Source organism: Gymnogyps californianus, chromosome 3 (genome assembly GCF_018139145.2).
Source record: "Gymnogyps californianus isolate 813 chromosome 3, ASM1813914v2, whole genome shotgun sequence".
NCBI lineage: Eukaryota > Metazoa > Chordata > Aves > Accipitriformes > Cathartidae > Gymnogyps > Gymnogyps californianus.
Genome location: NC_059473.1, coordinates 15078309 through 15098316, shown reverse-complemented (window position 1 = coordinate 15098316; position 20008 = coordinate 15078309). Strand labels below are relative to the sequence as shown.

The 20008-nt window shown below is 42.9% G+C and overlaps 1 long non-coding RNA gene across 1 annotated transcript in view; it reads right to left on the bottom strand.

Moving 5' to 3' along the window:
- Positions 1-9870: 9870 nt before the first annotated feature.
- Positions 9871-20008, bottom strand: part of LOC127014799 (uncharacterized) — a 47429-nt gene continuing 37291 nt past the window's right edge. The window contains exons 3-4 of the long non-coding RNA XR_007766222.1: positions 16161-16220; positions 9871-10184 (exon numbers count right to left, since the gene is read on the bottom strand). This is a non-coding gene — a long non-coding RNA (uncharacterized LOC127014799). The remainder of the gene's footprint in view (positions 10185-16160; positions 16221-20008) is intronic.

Genomic DNA, 20008 nt, shown 5'->3' with positions numbered 1-20008 from the left:
AAAACATTGAGGCAGGAGCATTTGGGAGGCATTCCTAGAAAATACAGGGAATTCCTAGGAAGTACATGAGCATGGGTTCCTAGAAGGCACTGGAGTTATTCCCAAAAAGTAAAACGGAAGAGGGATTGCTAGAAAGATTTAATGCAGGATTCCTTGACAGCAAAAGGGAGTTTATTCCTAGAAAACCTGGAAGATTCCTAGAAAGGATTTTCAAGGCAGGGCATCCTAAAAAATTTGAAGCTTACCTGGAGAATATGAGGACTGGGTTCTCATAAAACATGCACAGTTCCCAGGAAGTATTTGTCTGGGTGCAGTTCCTAGAAAGCATTTTGAGGAGGAATCCCTAGAAGGCACTCTGGAGGGGGGGATTTCTAGAAATTTTTGAAGTTTTCTTGAAAGCATTGGGGCTGGATTCTTCACAAGTCTCAAGAATTCCCAGCAAGCATTTGTGCAGGGAGCATTCCTAAAAAGCATTTCAAAGGAGGGAGGGGACAGGATTCCTAAAAAGCATTAGTGGTTGGGAAATGCTAGCAATTCTGGAAAATGCCTAGAAAGCATGGGGGTGGGGGGATTTCTAAGAAAATATTTTGAGAGCCAAATTTCCTAAAAAGTACTCAGGGGTGAAAGGGGGATTCCTAGAAAATGTAGATTATTTCTGAAAAGCACTTGAGAGGGCAGGAGTTCCTAGAAAATGTTGGATATCCCAAGAAAGCAAAGTGGAGGATTCCCAGAAAGTATTCACAGGGGATTCCCAGGGAAAAAACAAAACAAACCACAAAGAAAATCCTCTGGAAAGCAAAAAAAAAGGAAGGGAGGATTCCTAGAAAATGCAAACAATTCATAGAAAGCAGAAGGGAGGATTCCTAGAAAACACAGACAATTCCTAGAAAAATAAGAAGGGGTTCCTAAAAATCATGGACAATTTATACAATCCAAAAGAGGGTATTGCCAGAAAGTGTGGAATATTCATAGAAAGCATTAAGGAAAAACATTCCTGGAAAACATGGAAAATTCCTAGGGAGCATTCCAAGGGGATGCCTAAGTATTAGGGAGAAGTCCCTGTTGAGGTTTAGGCCACGCCAACAACAAAACACCATGCGGCCGCTTGCTCATTCCTCCCCTCCGGTGGGATGGGGAGGAGAAAAATACAATGAAAGGCTTGTGAGTTGAGACAGGGACAGGGAGGGATCACTCACCAGTTATGGTCACAGGCAAAAAACAGACTCGACTTGGGGGAGGTGGGGGGGGGGGAGAAATCAATTTAATTTGTTACCAATCAAATCAGAGTAGGATAATGAGAAATAGAACCATATCTTAAAAAACACACCTTCCCCCCACCCCTCCCTTCTTCCCGGGCTCAGCTTTGTTCCCGACTCCTCTACCTCCTCCCCCTGCCAGCAGCGCAGAGGGACGGGGAATGGGGGTTGCAGTCAGTTCATCACACGTTGTTTCAGCTGCTCCTTCCTCCTCGGGGGGGGGGGGGACGGACGACTCCTCACACACTTCCCCTGCTCCAGCGTGGGGTCCCTCTCACAGGGGTCAGCCCTCCACAAACTTCTCCAGCGCCAGGTCCTTTGCACAGGCTGCAGTCCTCTGCAAACTGCTCCAGCGTGGGCTTTCCCACAGAGTCACAGACTTTTCCAGGCCCAGCCACCTGCTCCGGCGTGGGGTCCTCCACAGGCTGCAGGGGAATCTCTGCTCCACCATTAACCTCCATGGGCTGCAGGGGGACAAGCCTGCCATCTCACCACGGGCTGCAGGGGAATCTCTGCTCCGGCACACCTCCTCCCTCTCCTTCATCGACCTCTGTGTCTGCATGGTTGTTTCTCTCACATCCCACTCCTCTCTTCACTGCCGGTTTTCAGCAGTCCTTTTTCCCCCTTCTTAACTATGCTATCACAGAGGTGCTACCACCATCACTGATGGGCTCGGCCTTGGCCAGAGGCGGGTCCGAGCTGGAGCCGGGGAAGCTTCTAGCAGCTTCTCACAGGAGCCACCTCTATAGCCCTTCCCCCGCCACACAAACCCAACACAGCCCCCTAGAAAAATGTAGGCATTTCCTAGAAAGCGTATGTGCACACATGCTTTGGGCTCGGGGGTTCCTAGAAAGTGGGGGGGGGGGGGGGGGGAAGGACGCTGCAAAATGTCAGGGATTCCTAGAAAGCAAAAAGGGAGGGAATCCTAGAAAGCATTAAGGGATTCCCAGAAAACATGGAAAAATTCAAGGAAGCATTAAGGGGAAATTCCTGGAAAGCTTTTGGAGAGGATTCCTAGGAAATGCGGGAATTCCTAGAAAGCACTAAGGGGGGCTTCCTAGAAAATATTGGGCACTTCTAGAAAGCATTAAAGGGTAGGATTAATAGAAAACCTTAAGGAAGAGATATCTTAGAAAGGTATATACCAGAAAAAGTGCTAATTCCTAGGAAGGGAACTGCAGGATTCTTAGGAAACATTTAGGGAACAGTCCTATCAAGTGCTGAAAAGTCCTAGGAAGCATTAAGGGGCAAATTCTAGAAAGCAAAAGAGGTGATTTCTAGAAAACAAAACAGGTGCATCCACAGAAATTGTGGAAAGTTCCTAGAAAGCAAGAGGGGTGGGATGTCTTAGAAATTAAACTGGCGGAGTCCTAGAAAGGTGTGGACAATTCCTACAGACAAGTCATGGGAGTCCTAGAAAACATGAAATATTCCTAGAAAGCATCAAGGAGCACTGCTAAAAAGCAAAAGGGGAGGATTCCTAGAAAGCAAAAAGAATAGGTTCCTACAAATTGTGAAAAATTCCTAGAAATCGAAAAGCAGGAGGAAAATCCTAGAAACAAAAAACAGATGGAGTCCTAGAAAGCATTAAAGGGCAAGTCCTAAAAAAAATCCATACAGTTCCTAGAAAGCAAATAGGGGAGAGTTAGTAGAATGGAAAATAGAGGGGGTTGTGGTCCTAAAAGAGAGCAAAATCAGGGGAAGCTTTCCCTAATGCTTCTAGAAATCATTATGAGGAAGTCAGTCTTGATCTTGAAGGAGAGGCAACATTCAAGTTGCAGGACAGGGCTTTTTCCACAGTATACGTGCCTCTCAGCTGCACTCTTATCCCGGAGAGACTTCTTCTGAAGAGTGCATTTAAAAAAAAGAAGCAACAGAAAACAGCTCAAGCTAAACCCCTAAATCTTTGAACTGCGAAAATCATTGAGCCTTGGAGAAGTTGAGGGTTGGACAGAAAGTTCAAGAGCTTGAATCCAGCTCTAAAGATAAAAAGAAAGTCACACGTAGCAGATTTTGAGAAGCTCACCATAGGACATTTTACATTCACCAACAACTTCCTCTTGAACAACTGTGTGGGCTTATCTCCAGAAAATGGCAGTGCACCTGCAAACTCTGGGGAAATTAAAAAAGAACAGATTTTTACAGGAAAGTCAGAATGTATACACAGAGGATTGCCCGTGTTATTTTACGAGTCTTATCTGTGTGCCTGTAAGGGATTACTCAGCAGCCCTCTGTGTTAACATGTGGGGTGATTTCTTCTTAGAGCCTTATACATCTGTTAATCTGTATATTTTATGTAAACTACAACTCCAAGCTGAACCAGAGCAAAGTAGCTACCGCCACTTTTATCGTTAAATGGAAAACAGAGAAGAGAAAAATATGTGATTCCTCACTGTCTAGGGAGAAGTTATTAATCAAGTTTTTGGTTCCCTGAGCCACAAGCTAAACCTTTGATGGAAGTAAGGCAACACCCCCAGTTATCAAAGCATCACAAGGCTTCAGTGCTGGTCTAGTAGACTGATTCACCTCCCATAGACATCAGTTAGAGTTTTGCCACAAAACCTCCAAGAATGCTGGATTAAGTGTCCATTTTCTGTTTCATTACCTACCTTTGCCTCTATTTGCATAGTGCCTGGCTCCTTTCCAAAGGAAATAAACTCTTCTGAGCCAGGATTTGACTCTCCCATCTTCCCCCTCCCACACTTCTGTTTTATTTCAGGAATTACTTCCGTGCTTTATATTCAAAGGAGGCTGCATATAAATGCCATATGTTTATTCATCACCATACCCTATCAATCTTTCAGGCATGATGACAGACTGACAAGGCAAAAGCGTGCATTTCTGAACCCACCCGAATGCTCCTGCCTCAGGTGGCACGTGGTGAATGGGTCACAGCCTTTGCTAGCAGGAGGACATCAGGAATGGAAATTTTTAAAATTGCCTAATTTTCACTCTCATCTTTGGTTTGCAGCACTGGAAAGCAAAGTGGCTTGTAAACAAGGATAGTTTTAGATGGGATTTAGCAAATAGATATGGTACCACAGCACAGGATCATTTTAACTATCTCAGTCTCAGAAATCCAGGTAGCACATCTTAAAGTGAGGTTAGTGCTGGTGAATATGAAATAACTGAGTCTACCTCAGGCAGGACAGACCTGCCAGGAATCCCAAACAAGCTACATTAGGTGCCGAGTACAGAGAGGGTATATTACTGCACAGCAGATCAGCATTTTAAAAAACAGCAATAGCTGCAAACAGGTAACTGAGCAGTTGCATTCTTTACAGCACCAAACCTCTAAAATCCCAAATTGAAGCAAAAATGAAAAAGCCCACTATATCTCATGCTAGACATATAACGCGAGCAGGCAAAAGGTGGATTAGTCTTGTGTGGTAACACTGGCTATTAAGGTTCACCTTGAAGACCTGCTCCCAGCCCTACCATCACTTCTCCCCAGGCTGCAGCTCAGCAAGCGATGTCTTCTTGTCCATCTTCCCCCTTGCCCAGGCAGGCTACCGGCATGCAGAGAGCCTAATCCCTGCCAGCACCTCCCTGCCTGGTAGCTGTTTATCTGGGAACATCTCAGTACCTCATCACACGCAATCCTTTGATCCTTATCTGGCTGGAGGGGCTGTGTGCTAGAGAGATGAAATAAAGCTGCTATTAAGCTAATCCCACAGTGCAGAGGGGAGGGCGTCCTTGCTCTGGGCAGTAGGATGGCATTTCCAAGGAATAAGGGTGCAGCACCCACATAATCCCAACCCCATTCAAGACTGTCAGACTACACTCAGTCCCAAGGCACACAGGGATCGCGCAACCCTAACTCAGAGGATGCACAGGAGTTCACGTAAAGGACATGAGAAGCTGCCATCAGTCCCTATCTCAAACTCTGGCTGGGCTCCTATTCCAACCCACATCCTCCATTCCTGCTTCCATCCTCTCTTGAAAATACATTTTAGAGGTTGAACTCAGATATGACTAAAAAAAAACATTTGCCCAAAAGCAACTATGCAGAAACAGAGAATCAAGTTCCACTTTGAGGCGTTGAGACATTTCCATGAACTAGTGTCTGTCAAGAAAACATACTTTTTGACTCAAATAATATTTAAGAAGAGCCAGAACTGCAGTGTTTAGTATTCTGAAGGGGTTTTTTTTATTGGGTTTTGGGGTTTTCTTTTTTGCGGCTGCTGCTGCTGCTACTGGTCGGTTCCCACTGTTGCTGCCTCCCTCTGAGCAGAAGCTCCTGTGATATTGGTGGAGGAACAAGTTAATGCTTTACCACACAACTCCTGATAGCTATGAGCCCATTTATTAAATTAGCACCTCACTCCTTAACTTCAGGGTATCTGTAGACCTGCACCCTGAGGAAATTCATGGACTGGAGCTCTTGAAGGTTCACTCCGCAGCTCTGTCAACAGCTTTAGTTCCTTCTAGAAAAGGGGAATAGGAAAGCAGGGAAGGGGGGTGGGTGGGGGGTGGGGTGGTAAAGGCAATCAATACTGCCTTGCAAGAATTGGTATTTTAATCACAGACACTCTTTCACCAGCTTTTTCCCCAGAATCAGGTAATGACATCCAATGAAAGTTTCTTCCTGAAAGAAATCTTTTAAACTTTCTTCTTTCCTCCCCTCCAAAACTGTAAAAACTAGAAAGAAATTTCTGTTTAAAACATGGAAACAAGTTACTTAAAAAAAATTGTAAAGAAAAGATTAAGCTTGAGAGTAATTTCAGATCTCTCCCCTCTTCACTTTTTTTATTTGATAGAGGCAAAAATACATGGTTTTGTTCTGCACAGCTCTCAATCATTCTGCTATTTGCACCTTATTGGGGGGGACAATCTAGTTGTGAAGGCATGACTGAGGTCATGAGAAGCGTACATAGGAACAACAAGAGCTCTGCAGAAACTGAGATTCCTAGAAAGCAGATCTCTGCTCATATGACACTATATTCAAATGAAAAAGTACACCAAAGAAGCCTCACAGTCAACATCCCCTGAAGTCTTCACATGTTGGCACTGTTTTCTAACAAAGTGAGCAAAGCTACCTGGGCACTAGTCAGCACCTGTAAGATATTGTGGGTGTCAGAAGGTGCTTGCAGGCTCAGCTTCATCTTAACTGACAAAATGAAAACAGAATTCTGTTTTCCCGTAGTTAAAGGTACAATGATACCACATAGCTTAAGTAAGAGCTATCTTTACGTTAGGTAATTAGTACTGCCATACCATAAGCAACATACTGAGTAGAGCATAACATTTACAACATAGTGCAGGAAGCAGGCATGTTTTCACATCGTTGACTAAAACTTCATGCTAGTGGTATAAGTGGTTGAGTACATCAATAAGATGACTTCAAGTCTTTTTAGGAGAGCTCAGAGCTGCAGGAACTTCCAACATTTATAGTGAGAACTGTCATCACTGAAATATATGGTCCTATCCATAAGTACAACAAATCTACACCTGCCTAAGTAGGTCTACAAAGTCAGTAAGGACAGAAGTGATATTTCAGTTATCTTGTATATAACAAATTCCTACACTAATTAGATGACAGTAAATACAGGATGAGAAATAGTGCTGTTTTGAGGCAACTCAAATGCCATGAGATAAAGGCTCCTACTTAGAATACACAGCCAAATATGTAAATCAAGAATCTTACTAAGTTGTTCATTCACCTGCTATGTCACTAGTTCACTTCAACACAAATGCCTAAACTGTGATGGTTAATCAGTTTGCCATTAGAGGTGTTTGACAGGGTTTTGGGTGAGGCAGTCAGGGCTCCTCTCCAGCTGCCTTGGCAGTGTTTTCTCCAGGTGCGGAGTGGTTCAGGGTGTTGGGGTAGGCAACAATATGTGTCAAACCCAGAGGACACTGGTGCGGAGTTTCAGGTTATGTAATAAAACTGTGTTTTACAGTTTGTTTGCACTTTACATGCTATGTGCACAGGAGCATCCTTTGGGAAATGATTTGTTCAAAAAAAAAAAAAAAGGGGGGGGGGGGCAGAAAAAAACCCCAAACAAGCAAAGGAGTGGAGAGAAGACCACCAAGCAAACAGGTCACCCACCAGAGCAGGAACTCCAGTTCCTGACTTGTAAAACACTGTCATAGCAAGGAGTTTGTCAAATGCATGGACACCAATACTATACCTAAACATTTTTTTTTTTAGCTGATTGGTGATCCTGTGATACTGACAACCCACAGATCTCTATCCCAGCATGTGCTTGGGAAGGGACCTGTTCTCAGCACTAATGAGGCAAAGAAGAAATGAGTCACCATTTAATTAAATCTGCACACACACAGAAAAATTCACATTATTCATCTTGAAGGAGAAGAAACTCACTTACCTGCTCACCTTCGAAGCTGAACTTTGTTAATCATTTAAGGTACTGCCTTACCTCTCTGCTACCTTTTTTTCATTTTTCAGCATTCATGCCTCTCCCAGAACCTCCAGGCAAAGGTGCAGTGTGAGAAGCAACCATATCTGTGCTAGGGATGTCTTCTGACACTAGCAGTATGAGGCAGCATCTTCTCAGGAGATCCCTGAGAAATGCTGCAAGGTAGTGTGCAGGAGGTGGCACGACACATAGCACAGCTCTTTCATACTTGACGCTGTACTACTTCCACTGGCTTCAAGCTCAGCAGGATAGCCTTGTGCAAGGCACTAAATAGCCCTGTGCCCAAGTCCTGTCTGGTGTGGGTCACATGGAGATCAACTAACTGCCAATTTTTATTTAACCCCTAAAAATTATTTTTTTGAACGCTTTTGTTATATGACTGTCATAAATAGTATCAGAGAAAACAATCAGTAATTTCCAACAAATATTTGACTCACTTTACAATTCACTGCTGTGACAACAAAACCAAATTTTTTTACTCAAAAACATTCAGTATAACACTGTGCAACTCCTTCTGCTGCAATAAAGCAGTCATTTAGGGAAAGATAAAATCAATGTTTTAAAAAATTAGAAAGGAAACTGGCAAGAAGTTTTGTTTTTGTTTTTTTTTTTTTTAAACATGAAGACATCCATGGATTATCCTAAAAGCTTCCCATTAACAGAACAGAAAAATAATCTCTTTGGTCAGCATTTGTCTTTCAGGTGTTGCACACTTTCCATGAAAGAGGGTTCCTGTGGCTTTCGTTGTTTACTTCTTCACTCACTAATAAACTACCATATGACAGCCTGAGCTTCACTGCCTACTCCCCTTATTTGTATAACTTCTCTACCTTGGAGACGTGGGTGATATATGCTCTTTCAGGATAGTCAGTACAAGATATCTTCAATTCTACTCTCTGTGCAAGAGATACTTATTATAATGTACTCCTAATTTCAAAGCAAATACTGCAAATTCTGAACGGTGTTTTAGACAAATAAACATGAGTGCTATACTGAAGTGTTTACACTAGATCATGCTTTATGGTTTTTCTCATGGATAAACTGGTAGTGCAGAATACACTGCTAAAGTGATAATAGGACTAATGGTTGCTCAAGCAAAGGAAAAAAGTATGTACATCATTGTGCTGCAAACTGCTGGATCAGTACAGTATTACCAAACTGGCTACAGATTAACCCATAACTGTCCTTTGTCACAGGGCTTAGTTTGAAAGAAAATGCAAAGGCTGCACTCTTTGGCAATTAACCAGCTGATCTGTAATAGCCCAGCAAGACTCACCTTCTACACATCTACCACTTTCCATAACTCACATAAGCGATGCATGTGCCAGGTAAACTCCTAAGCCATGATCAGCGCAAAGCGGGTACTCGGCATTTACAAGGACTCTTCAAGAGATTCTGTAAAGCCCACCTGGATATCTTTTACAAATGCTTAATGTTTTTATTCTTTATTGCAACAGGTGGAATGATTAAACATCAGTTTAACCTCAGAAAGCATCTTACTTCTCTGGGACTTAATCTCCCCCACCCCAACTGCTCCATTTTAAAATCAGAAATAGTTGTCTATAACAGGCAATATATTGCCTAATATCTCCTTTGCAGTAGCTAGCATAGAAGGTTTGAGTTCACATCACACAGGAGATGAGGCCTTGTTTATATGAGAGGGACCAAGTCCTATTACATTTAAATGAAATTTTGAAAATAAGCGTTATGAAACCAACATGAAATTATTGCATGTAGTAGATAAATTGTTTTTATCTGCAAAGACCAAATTCCTCCTTGATTTTTGCTAAACAAAACAGTCATTCAACTGCATTTCTACTTCAGCCAGAGCAGAAGTATAGGAATATTCTTATAAAAGTGACAATCTCTTCAACCCTGAACAAGAGAAGTACAACACAGGACCTCTCATGGATTTCTTTTTTTTAAAAGGATAATGAGTTATGATGTTGTTTTCTGCAGCTATAAAATTAATGCCTTAAAGAAAAAAAAAGAAGAAAAAAATCATTGGCCATGTTTCCTCAGAAAGCCACAAACTGTTCATACCACATTCATCATTAAGTATATTGCAGGCACAGATTTCAGAAAGGATAGACTACCAAATAACTATAAACTGTAAAAAGTTAATATCAAGTTGAATAGTTCAAACAAACTTAGCAGCTCAAGAAATGCAAGATTTATTTCAACAAAATAATTAGCTTGAGCACATCACCTTGAACAGGAGATCTCTAAAAAAAAGTAAATTACAGCAAAAGATGCTGCAAATTGAAAATTATCATATGCTAATTTATCATTGGTAACAGGTCATCCTTGAAAGACAAATAAATTCAGTTCCATTTGAATAAGAACCTTGTCAGCTTCAGACAAAGATCCACAGCTTTTTCAGCTGTATATGGTCATGGACAGTGGTGGCAGGGACACAAGCAGCAGGATGGTACACCAGCTCTTCAGATGAGTGTATAGTTTCAACTCTTAGAAGACTCTTATGTCACGAAAAGAAAAAAACAAGGGAAGACTTTTTGACTTGTGTTTCCTGAGACTACTGCACCTAAAAACCAAAGTTACAGACATTTAGGAAAACAACAAAAGCTAACGGAGAGCAATTCTACACCGCAATAAAATGTCACAAGTGCAGCGGAAATCCATCAAAAAATCAACATCCTAGCCATGCAGCACAGGGTTCAGTATGAGCTGCAAAGCCCATCCAAGATAAATATCCAACCAGCCCGCCTAGAGCTTCATGCTGCCATGTCCAGACTGCAACGGGCACTTCAAAAGCTAGCTTAAAACCATGCTAGATATACCTGAGCTGGCATGAAACTTTAGAGGTCTCTCTATGCTTTCTAGTTACCAAACAGTTGGTTCAGGGTGGGATAACTGGTTCCATAGAAATGGGGAGCTAAAACAACAAAAGAGGAAGATTCTTTTTTTGTGTTTTGCTTACAATTTCTATTAGGCTGGAACTTTCTTCTTGGGCTGACTAGCATGGATATTTCCAAGATGAAGTCATCAAGCACCCTCCACCAGCAGTGAAGCATCACTAAGAGGTTTGGGAAAGGCACTAGACAACAAAATAATGCAGTTGGCGCCTTACTGCGTATCACAATTTTACACTCATTTTTATTACCACATGGCTCAGACTGAGACAGATGCCTTTCAGACTTGCAGAAGAAATGACGTACACCATTCTCACCTACTAAACTACAGGTTCAAACCTTGGCTCTGAACAGGGACCTCAGTCACTTTTTCCCTGCAGTGAAACAGGGAACGGGGGAAAAAAGTGTCCATTCCTACAAATCTCTGGATGAGGAGCTTTGAATAAAGCCATATCATAGCAGAAGGCTAAAACCAAAGAACAGGCCCAAAGAACATAAAGTCTAAGTGTGCATGCTTATACCTTCTATGTACTATATAGTATTACATACTATATAATTATACTAATATTCTACTATGTAATTAATATTACATACTATATAGTTAGTATGTAGAAGCTATAAGCATGTATACAAAGAAGTTATGTTCTTAGAGGCTCATCAAAAATAGCGATATAGCTAGGTTTTGGAGGGTGAGGCAACAAAGTGGTGATGAGGGACAAATGAGGAAATAAAAAGGAGAACAATATAGAGGAGGGCAGGATCTCAGCAAATGGCTCTGGCAGTGACCGAAAGATGGGAAGCCAAGAAAATCTTAGCAGCAGTTAGAGAACCATCAAGCCCAGGATATACCTGAAAGATGACCTGGAAAGACTACAGAGAGTCAAAGGGTAGAGCTCCTCATGGGTATCTCTTCATTTTCCTCTCCCTGAGGACCGGCTGAGCCCACAAGCCCCATGCAGCTGTGGGAGACCCCAGAGGGATCAGTCTGCGTGTTCATGCTTCTCCCTGAGGTAGCTGGAATAACGTCTCCAGCTCCTAAACAGGTGCTAAGAGACATTCCTCTCAAATGTTTACTGCAAAAAATGCAGGGTATAGGAGGTATCAACTCTTGATGTAGACTGTTGAGGAGGCTGTTCCATGCAAAGAACAATTATAAGGAATCAGAGGGGAAAAAGAGCTCAAAGTGGTTTCCAGTTTTCTCTAATTTGCTTTCTAGCAATTTAGAGGAGGTATCTTGTTTTCTGCTATACAGCAGGTGCCTTTTTCCCCCCTCTGAGAGACTCTCCCCAGGGGTTTCATCCATGCTACAATCACAAGGAAGTGAGCCATTTATACCCTGGGAATAACAGGATGGGCAGTTTGTGAAAGCAAGAGACTCCATCGGTTTGGTGGAGTTTCTATAGCTAAATGAACAAGACGCACAAGAAGTCAGCCAGCTAGGACTGGAAAGCAACCCTTAAATAATTGCTTCAAGTAGTGTAATAATTAGTAGTTACCAAGGAAAAAATTTGCAAAGAAAAATACAATGCTGAGCAAATGACACTGTCTGCATTTCTAACAATTACAAGTTCTTTGAAAATATCAGATATATGCAATGAATGTGCCTGAAAGAGAGGAACAGTAGTTTTAAAGTCAAGAAATTACTCCAAAACTCATTGCCCAGTAAGATAAAATGATTGCTCAAAAAAATAAAACAAGTAAATGGAGTACTAATGACTGTCTAATAGCTACAGCCTTCTAGGTAAGCCTGTAAGTAGTTTACTCTTGGGTTTATGCTTAAAAGACAAAAAATACAAGTGTTTTAATGTGTAAGTAGACAAAGATAAGCAGAATTTTGTTCCCTTCTTTAACATACAGTTTTCCAGTAATGCATGACAAATTAGCCTGCTGAGTATAAAAGTCACCTGTTTTCGAGAACAAACCTCTGCCTCTGTCATACAGAGCAGTATGCTGTGGCTTTTTGAGAAGTGAGTAGAGCTGATGGGCAGTAGCAAGGAAAGTGCTGCAAGCCACAATCAAATCATCCTCACAAGCACTACTACTACCTTTATTACATACATCAGCTAACTGTAAGAAAGTAGACTGAGCACAGACATATGAAAACAGTAAATAGATCTATTGAGGATCTGTTTAGAAGGCATATCCCTTTAGGACAGATGCAAGAGCTGCACAGCCTGACAGTCTTGGCTCAGGTTGCTGCCCAAGACCAGCTCCCTGGTAAAAGCTGTTGTGCAGAAAATGCTGGGAGATACCCCAGCTAGGTTTCTCCCCCTTTTGCTTGGGAACTGCTCTAACACTGAAGCTCATGTCCTTGATCCCCACCACTGCAACCATCCCTGTGCCTGAGCAGATAGCCCATGGGCCCCAGCCTGCAGACCTGGCTTCCCAGCTCAACCTTGTTCTTGCCTCATCACCAGTGTCTTCCCTGGTGATCTAGGCTCTTGCTGAACCTGGTGGCCACTCCCAGGTCTGCCCTGCTTGCTTTGCAGCCTGCACTGGGCACAAGGCGCTGCCGAGAGACACCAAAGAATATGCTCCCCCTGCTTACTCTGGGGCTTTGGATGCTGTGACTGCACAGTAGCAGCAGTGATTGCTCCCCACAGCAACCAAAACCAAACCAGCTTCAATATCCTAACTGCAGCCCTGAAAACATCCTGGTCCACACATTGGCTACAGAAAAAAAAAAAAAAAAAAAAAAAAAAAGAAGCAAGCGGCTTGCTCCAATATAAGAGCATCCTCCTTGCATGTAGAGATACAGTGAGGAGATGACATTTCTCTTTTTCCCCTGCTCAGGCAGGATCGAGCCCTAAATCTGCTAAAAGGAAATAACTAGATGCAAGCTCCACAGATAAGCCTATTACACTCTTAGGCAGCAGCTGGGAGAGTTAACCTTAGTCTGAAATCACCTTTAGCTCTTTGATAGAGAGGTGACATAGGCAGCCAGGTCATCACATACATTGTACCTGCAGAAGTGCTGGATATGAAGGGACAGCATTTCTGAGTTAAACAGGTTTGCAGTAAGCGCAACTGCAAATGCACAGTGCCTGTGGCATCATTTAAAATTCCTTCCCCTACAGGTATTCCAGGATCAGTTCTTTTCTATTAGTATTTCTTTCCTCCTGTATTCATTTGCTAGTGCAGATGAAGGTCAGGGGAGAGCAATTCACCACAAGCTGACCACAAGTTCAGAGCTCACCTCGCTACACAGATATAATCAAGGCATCAAACCTGAAGAACAGCATCCACTTTCCTCTTGGAATCTGTGTCATACCCCAAAAATCAAACCAGATGGTGATCCACTTCTTTCCAAACACATTTTATTCATCATGAAGTCTGTTTCAAGCAACACTGTATGTCACCTGTCAGTGTAAATGCAGGTGAGTCTTCCCAGATTTCAAATTCAAATTGATTCACATTTCCTAAGCAGGGAGATGTAAACGTAGTTGTGCATTTGGGGCGTTTTCCAGCCAAAAAGCCATTGGTTTAATGTGACACACAACCACATCAGGGGACTAAAGGTAATCAGGCTGTCAGGCAGCTTCTAAGGTGTAGGTATCCATATAAATCTGTGCACTCTTAATCTAAACTTCATGGAGCAGCAGCCTACCAAGGATAACAGGCAAGTGAATCCTACATTTCCCTGTCCCTCATCTGCCTGCTGCCCACGTCTCCCCTGTTCCTAGCAGCTCTTTGGTCTGCCACTGGCTATAAGAGATTTCCACTCCTTATAACTGCTCGGTGAGAGGGGGAGTCACCTCTCTGGGCTCTCAGTGGTGAAAAAAGACACAAGGAGCAGCTCATTTGGGGAGCAGAGGCCCTCCAGCATAGGAGCTCACATAGCAGGCAGAGATGTGGCTGATCAGGCACCCTGCCATGATTTGCCCTTGCTTAGCACCTCACACACACACTGAACTCGACATGGGGCTTCCCATTGAGCTCAGCAAGTTCTGGGCAAACCCATGCCTCCCATCTCCCAGCCCAGGAAACCTTCTCCATAGAGAATAGATCAAGTGAGCGATAAGAAACAGCCCAAAGTAGCCTCACCAACAGAATATTATAGGGACACTATTAAAAAAAAACAACCACAAACCACCCCACAAAAAACCCAAAAACAACAAAACACACAACAAACCGAAAAAAAAACCAACCCCCACACACATCACTTTTGAAGACTGACCTAAACGAATTGAAGCACTATAGCCCAGCATCACAGACTTCTTTAAGGACTTCCCCCGTCCCCGTCCCCCCCCCCCCCCCCCGAAGGTCTAATATCTTGCAAATTATCAGTGAAAGCAGAAGCAGCCCTAGCAGGCATTTGTTTTTCTTTCCCTGTGAGGATTTTTTTTATTTATTTACAGACTGCAGCTAAGGTTCCCAGGTGAAAGAAAACCCTATCTCCACCTGCTCTGCAATGCCCTGAAGGTGTCACTCATTCACTTGAAATGTGCACCTCATAACCAGAGGCTTCCACCAGCCTAGGCACACATCCCACACCTCAGAGGTCTCCAAGGGAGGCATCGCACTCAAGCAGATGCTGTGTTTAGAAGTGACATCCTTGGCAGCTGGTACTGTGAATATTCCTTAGAAATTCATGCCATTTATCTACCTGTTCTTCTGTGACAGGCAGACCTAAAAGCAACTCAAATATTGATCCAGCTGGGACAGAGATGTGTCATTTTATTTAACGCCCTTACAAGCCTCTGCTAGAGGGGCTGGAGTTTAAAAACCTTTTGCAGGAGGATGCCCAGGAAGATGCTGCATGCCCGGGCAACCTGCAGCAGTCACAGAAGGAAGAACGATGCCACCAAAGTGGGGAGTTTGGCAGGGCATCAGGAAGGCTGTTTGTGTGCACGGGGCTGCAGTGCTGTTTGAAAGCAGTATCTCTGTACACAGTGCCCTTACAACAGCTAGTTGGGTCTGAGAAGGTCAGAGACCACCTGTGTTGGCACGCAGCACACAAGGACATCAGAGAGGCTATATCACAGGCTGTATCAACTAAGATAGTTTAAACACTGCAATGGGACCGGTGAGATTACAAAAGAAGGTTTCCAAAATAAGCAAAAACAACTACTTCTTATAATTTGTTCTCAGTATTTAGTTCACAGCTCCTGGATTTGAAAGGTTTCCCAGGAGCCTCAGACTATCCTGTAGGAGTGGAAAATGTGGTGGCCACACATAGCATTTCAGCACCTCTTAAGCTGATCTGGAACTCAGTTTGGCACTTCAGTACCTAGCTTAAACTAAAACCTGGGTATCATCCACACTTCTGCAACTTTTCCAAACTATCCCCCACGTCCACAGCCCCATTCCTTCACCATCTGTTTCACAGCTTTTACACCACTCCCCAAAAGCCACATAAACGTGGTTTGCTCTTTCTTCCCAAGCTCTTTCCACCCAACCCCTTGGCAGCTCAGGCTCCCAAATCCATCTCGTTGTTTGACCCAGAGCCCTCACTCCTCTCTCCAGCACGCTTCCTCCTCCTGCCTCTGATCCAGCTCCAGACTCTTTAGCCATCATCTCCCATCTTTTGCCCTCAGCTAGCACTGCTCAAACTTTTGACCAGAGCAAAGCTGCATCTCACCTGTGTAACAGCCATTATGAGCCAGACTTCCACCTTGACTCATCAATTTATCTAAAATTCTGTGTACCTGCCACTCAGATCATGTTCTTCCTTTTCCAAAGCCTCCCTCAGCCTCCCAGATAGAGTCCTGCAAAAACACAGGTGGCAGTAGATCAGGAAATAAGGTGTTAGGACACAGGAAGAAAAAAAAAAAAAAACAAAACAAACTTCTGGAGAATCACAGAAACATGATACACTATTCTGTGTATTCCACATCACCCGAAAAACTGCTATCATTTTCTGTCATGCTGTCATCAGGACACAGACTGGTATCTATAATACAGTTTGTGTATAAGTAGTGGATACACAAAAGTTTGTCCCTTTAGATCATTTTAAATCCTACATTTAGATATGAGGCAAATGCCAGCCTCCCACTGTCTTTCACATCAGCATGGCTTCCCTCCCCTCCCCCTGTCTGTCGTCCCCCCCCCCCCCCAATAAATCTTTTGAGAACTTGGACTATCTGATCTTGAAAATTACCTGAATTACGCTTTAGTTATTCTGCATTTAATGACATATTAAAACATCAAAACAGCTATAATATTTCTGAGCACATTGCTCCCACCAGTTTCCTCAAATACATTAGTTTTGAAAATCTGATTCACAATAGTTTCACTTAGCTTTCAAGAGGGACAATAAAGCAAAGGCTGAGGTATACCAAAGGCAATATACATACATTCTTAAAATAAAGAAATTCTATGCTAAAGAAACCTTTAGTTAATCTATTTCTCTACAAGCAAAGAAACTGGATTTATTGCCTGACTTCTTTCAAGAAGAAAAGATAACTGACAGTATTATACAAATGACAAGCTGAGTTACTAATCAGAGCTGGCGTAAGAATAGAAAAATCTGCAGTTAGAAGCCCAGGCTAGAGAAAAAACTTATAATTAAATAAATTACAAATTTCACACATGACAGGCATTTAGCTCCATTTGGGGTTTGATAGTTTCAGCTATAAATGTAGACAAACTATACTAAATTAATATAATTAAAATACAGAGCTATCATCGTCTATGCCATTAACAAGAACAGATTTATAAATGAAGTTTGAGTCAGAACGAGTCTGAAATTCAGGACATTTCCATCTCCATATTTGTTTCCACCTAATCTGATTTGCAAGATGTGTGGCCTAATACCCAGCATGATATGAAACAATAAGATTAAATAGCATGAAAAACAGGTTGGGGTCTCCCCCCATAACAGATATCATTAAAGGAGTAAATATACATATATATTGCTGTTAAGTTACAAAAAGGATACAAAAAGAATCAAGTTTTCCTATTTAAAAAGTACCAATTGAAAACACTAAATTTCCTGACACCATGCTTTAGGGACTCTAGAATAGGAAAAACACACTCTAACACAAAGTTTGGGGAAAATCAACTGCGTTCATAATCCAAGAGCTCCTTTACCTGCACAGAGGTATAAGCCCAGTGTAGCCCTGGCAGAAGAATAGTCAGCATCTCTGCACTTGCTCATCCATAGAGAGCAACTCTTGAGCCAGGAGTGTGCTCAGCTAAGGACGACACAGCCCAAGAGGCACTGGGGAGCGCTACCAGGTTGATATAGCAGCAATGCCCCAAACCACAGTGCAGCCCCTTCCCACACCACTGTGCCCTACTCCTCCAGCACCCCTTCCCCACGCTGGCCTCCTGCCCTGCCTCACCCCTCTCCTTGCCCAGCACATCAAAATCCTTTGCTCAGAGGAGATGGGAAGCAGGCTTGGGTTAGCCGAGCACAGCAGTACAGCCATTTCAGCCTGGTTAATATAGGGGAGCTAATTTGCTCTGCTAAAAGACTAGCTTTATCAGCCTTGCAAGCTGGTATCAAACCCTGGGTAACAGCCTCCCGTTGCCTCCTCTGCAACTACCCAATGGCACATGGAAACACCTCCAGCAGGACCTACCCACCTGAGAGATGGTTACGTATTGCCTTTACCCCTCTGTACACACCTAGAGATCAGAAGATATCCTTGATGGTCCCAATTAACATTTTCAAAAGTATAGGGAATGTGGCAGTTCTGCACCTTCAAAAGTTGCTAGGAGAGACCCAAGGGTTTGAGAGCACAGGGAACATGGAGCTTTGGTGGGTATTGTCAGGGAACGACAGGGAAAGACAGGGAAAGCTTAACTCACAGGGGGTGGAGAAGGGCACCCCTGGGTGCAGGCTGAATTAACTCTAAATCTAAGAGAGATTTAGATTATATTTAAGATTTTATTCAAGAAAAATTGACAGTAAGTAGCAGCTTGATCCTGGTATCTGGCTGTATATCCAATAAAGGGGGTCCTTCAGCCCAGTGTTTCTGCTGGAAAGACTGTGGATCAAAAGGCTAATGCCAGTATCTCTAGCAATATTATTTGGGCCACAGAGTTAAAATAAACAGGACCTTCCAGCCTGCCTGAAGTACTAGAAGTGGGATAGTGCCTTGTTTCACAATCTGAGGAGCTAGATTTTATAAAAAGCCACTCAGATCCAGAAGCACAGTATAAGCAACCAGACAGTCATATACATGCAGAGTATATGACCAAGTAATGTGATGTTTTAAAGCAAGAATTAAAGAAGCTATTTTAAAGAAGCTGGGGTTCTTTAAGCCATCACCCCAGTCTGCCTCAAAGCTGGGGTTCACAAGGAGCTGAAGCCATATCAACACCAACAGAAATACAGCTGTGGCACCTGACCAACAGCCCACAGCCGGAGCATCACTGCCTCCACATTCACTGTGTGCTCTTCCCCTCATTAGCCAGAGTGAGGCATCAGATGTATTCACCAACCTCATGGTTCAGTGCCTAATGGCACAGATCAGCGCAGCAAGTGCCTAATTGCTTCAGCACATGCCATGACATGTCATCCCCTCTGCTGAGGCTCAGAAGACTACAGAACTATTTCGGTAGCTATTTAGTACGTTACTTGACAGCTACACAGTTAAGCGACTGTTTTGCTTTCTCGTGAGCAAAAGAATTGTCAGGGTGAGATTTGTCCCATTGTTTAACTGACATTGGCTTAAGTTTAACTCTTTTCCTGTGTTTGGTGTCTCTTACTCATGTCTTCTTCATGGGGGCTGCAAATCCCACACAGCCATTATCAGCAGTGAGCATGAAGTCGTACTGATCATCAAAAAGGTGTTCCAAGAATTCAGCGCAGTGTGAGGCAGCTCAGGGTTTCCCAGTTTGTGAAAGCCTGCCATCAGATCTCATACAAGAACGACCTCTCACAGTGTTATGCTCTGAGAAAGCAGAGTGCCAGCTGCTGTGTCAACAACAACAAGGCTCGTTAAGAGGCAACTCTGACAGTTATTTTTAATATAATTGCATCCTGGAAGAGAGCGTACCTTTGGAGTCTCATCACTGGATGTTGACACAGCCTTAAGCAGGAACAGTAATATCTACTGCGATTTGTCTGATCATGTCAATACAGGGAATAAGCAAAGATATGACTGCTTAAAATGGTAGAAATTAGTACCTACTAATTATGGTAGATAAACATTTGCTGATTCCTTACGTGTCATCACCTGCTAATATTGGATGCTTTAGCCATAGGCTGACTATACCATTTCCTTTCGAAGTGAATTATTCTCTTTGCAAACAGAGCAATGAAACAGCCCACAGAGCATTTTGTTTTCATCTCTCAACAAGCACACAACACTTGAAAAGCAATAAATTATATAAAGTCTATGGCATTGCCTACCAGCCCTCACTCTAGTCCCATCACAATCAGTCCAAAATGAGTTTAACCAATGAAAAGAAGAATAGATGCAGAAAAACAAACAAATAGGACTAGCTAAGAGGGACAAGGACAAGCAAGCTCTGAAATTAGTAGCTGGGTGAAGGAGTCTCAAGGAACTTGGGCTAAATGAAAACAATTTAGTTCAACCAAAAA